The following is a 3,399-nucleotide window of genomic DNA, read 5'->3' on the forward strand; positions in this document are numbered from 1 at the left end:
GTTTTTTTTCCTTCCTTCCTCCTTCCTTCCTTCCTGCTACTTCCCTCCTTCCTCCATTCTTCTTTTTACTATTCTTTTCTTCCTTCCTTCCTTCTTTCTCCTCTCCTCTCTCTCTCTCTCTCTCTCTCTCTCTTCTCTTCCTTCTTCTTCTTCTTTTTTCTTTCTTCTTCCTTCTTCTTCTTCTTCTCCTTCTTCTCTTTCTTCTTCTTTCTTCTTTCTTTCTTCTTTCTTCTTCTTTCTTTCTTTCTTTCTTTCTTCCTTTCTTTCTTTCTTTCTCTCCCTGCTCCTCTCTCTAGATTCAATGGGGGAAAAACAACTAAAAAAAAAAAAAAAGATATTTTTTTAAAAAAGAAAGAAATCACCAAACTACCTCCCAGAATGGCTATGGCATTGTGCGTTCCCACCCAATGAGTGAGAGTTCCTGTTGCTCTACATCAAGCATGTCAAACTCAAAGGCTAACACAAGCCAAATAAGCAAGGTTTAAGTTTATGTGGGCCACAAAAAAACAACAACACAAAACTTCAATTTTCATAGAAACGTAGGTTTATTTCAATGGAGACATGCTGAATACAAAGAGCTGAAATAAATGAGTAATCGTTAACACAAAATAATAGAACATTTTAATAAAAATGAATATTTTTTCTTGAACATTAACTTATCAGAAACTGAATAACTGCACAAATTAATAAGTGTAACACAAATAAACTTATTTTTCTTGTTCTCCGAAAGTGAAATATTTCCTGTTGTGCACACCAACCAAGTCAGTACAAGACTAATGACATGGCATTTGGCTGCTAAAATATTTGCTGCTCATATTAGTGGAGAGAAATGGTGTGCCTTTGCATAAGGTATGTAAGGGAAATGAATGCAACATGATTATAGTAATGTCATTAGCGAATGTTGTAGTTTGTTATTAATAATCTACACTAATAAAAGAGAAACATGCAAATTGGTGTCACTCTGCTACGCCCACCAGCCAATCAGAGCGACTATGCAAATTAACCCAACAAAGATGGGGGTTAATTTGCATACGCAGGCACGGAGCAAAGACTGAAGACTGAAGACTGAAGACTGAAGAGGCTTGGTTTCTCAGCTGCGGCTGCCAAGCCTCGCTGCAGCCGGACCAAAGGCCTGGGTCCTGGGTGCCGGAGGAAAACCGGTGCCAGCAGCCAGGGGAAGAAAGGCCTATTGCACGAATCTTTGTGCAACGGGCTTCTAGTCTATAATAATAAAAGTGTAATATGCTAATTAGACTGGATGTCCTTCCCAAGACCTTCCAGATGAAGCCCGGATCCTGGGTGCCAGAGGGAAGCTGGTGTCGGCAGCTGGGGGAAGGAAGGCCTACTCTTGCACAAATTTTGTGCATCAGGCTTCTATTTATGTATAACAGGATATTGTAAAAATTAAGTTATGACATTTTTATTAAAACGTTTCTTACATACCGTTATATTGGCTGGGCCGCAAAAATATTCATTGTGGGCCGCATGCTGCCTAAGGGCCGTGAGTTTGACATGTTTGCTCTACATCTTTGCCAGCATTTGGTGTTGTCAGTGTTCTGGATTTTGAGCTATTCTGATAGGTGTGTAGAGGCATCTCATTGTGTGTTTCTTAAAAATATTTTTATTGATTTCAGAGAGGAAGGGAGAGGGAGAGAAACATCAATGATGAGAGAGAATCATTGATCAGCTGCCTCTTGCATGCCCTCCACTGGGGATGGAGCCCGCAACCTGGTGGCGCTCCATCCACCAGAGCTCATGTGTCCTGACTGGGAATTGAACTGTGACCTCCTGGTTTTTAATTTACGTTTATTTCCCTAATGGCATATGATGTGTGATGACATATGTGTTTTCAAATGCTTATTTGCAATCTGCATATCTTTAATGATCTTTGGCCCATTTTCCAGGTGGGTTGTTTGTTTTCTTATTGTTGAGTTTTAAGAGTTCTTTGTACCCGTATATCTTAGATAACAGTCCTTTATCAATGTGTTTTGCGAATTTTTCTCCTAGTTTGAAACTTCTATTATCTTTTCTCTCTTCTTCTCTCCCTCTCTCTCCCTCTCTCTGGATAATGTCTTTCACAGAGCAGAAAAAATTAATATTAATAAAGTGGAGCTATCAATTCTTTCTCTCATGGATTGTGCCTTTGGTGTTATATCTAAAAAGTCATTGCCAAACCCAAGTCCATCTAGATTTTCTTCTCTATTATCTTCTTGGAGTTTTACAGTTTTGCGTTTTGCATTTAGGTTTGTGGTCCATTTTGAGTTCATTTGTGCAGGGTGTAAGGTCTGTATCTAGATTCATTTTTTAATTTTTTTTTGGCCTGTGGATGCCCAGTTGTTCTAGTACCATTTGTTAAAAAAACTATTCCCCTCCCCCCATTGTGTTGTCTTTGATCCTTTGTCACAGATCAGTTGATTATAATTACATCTGTCTGTTTCTTGGTGCTCTCTCAGTACCATTGACCTATTTGTACATTTGCCAGTATCACACTGTCTTGATTACTGTAGCTTTATAATAAGTCTTGAAATTGTATGCTGTCAGTCCAACTTTGTTCTTTTCCTTCAATATTGTGTTAGCTATTTTGGGTCATTGTCTCTCCTTATAAACTTGAGAATCAGTTTGCTAATGTCCACAAAATAAGTTTTAGGGATTTTGATTGGGATTGCATTAGAGCTACAGATCACGTTGGGAAGAACTAACATCTTGTCAGTATCAAGTCTTATCATGAACATGGAATATTTCTTCAAAAATTAAAGAAAAACAAACACGTTTTATTGCCCTAGCTGATTTGGCTCAGTGGATAGACCATCAGCCTGAGGATCAAAAGGTCATGGATTCAGTTCCTGTCAAGGGCATGTACCTGAATTGCAGGCTCGATCCCCAACCACGGCTGAGGTGCATGCAGGAGGCAACCAGTCAGTGTCTCTCTCACATTGATGTTTCTCCCTCTATGTCTCTCTCCCTCCCTTCCACTCTCTCTAAAAATCAATGGAAAAATATCCTCCAGTGAGGATTAACAACAACAAAAACACACACACAAAATATGTTTTTTATTGATTTTTAGAGAGAGAGGAAGGGAGAGGATAGAAAGATAGAAACATCGATGAGAGAGAAACATCATCGATCGGCTGCCTCTTGCACCACCACCACTCCCTTCCCCTGCTGCCCCCCCGCCCCCCCCCCACCCCGTCCCTGGCTGCCACTGGGGATAGAACCCTAAGCCTGGGCATGTGCCCTGACCAGGAGTTGAACTGATGACCTACTGGTTCATGGGGTGATGCTCAACCACTGAGTCACATTGCCGGGCTGAATATTTCTTTAAAATTTTTTATTTTTAAAATTGATTTTAGAGAGAGAGGAAGGGAGAGAGATAAAAACATTGATTTGTCATTTCACTTA

This window comes from Myotis lucifugus, unplaced genomic scaffold (assembly GCF_000147115.1).
Source record: "Myotis lucifugus unplaced genomic scaffold, Myoluc2.0 scaffold_628, whole genome shotgun sequence".
Taxonomy (NCBI): Eukaryota; Metazoa; Chordata; class Mammalia; order Chiroptera; family Vespertilionidae; genus Myotis; species Myotis lucifugus.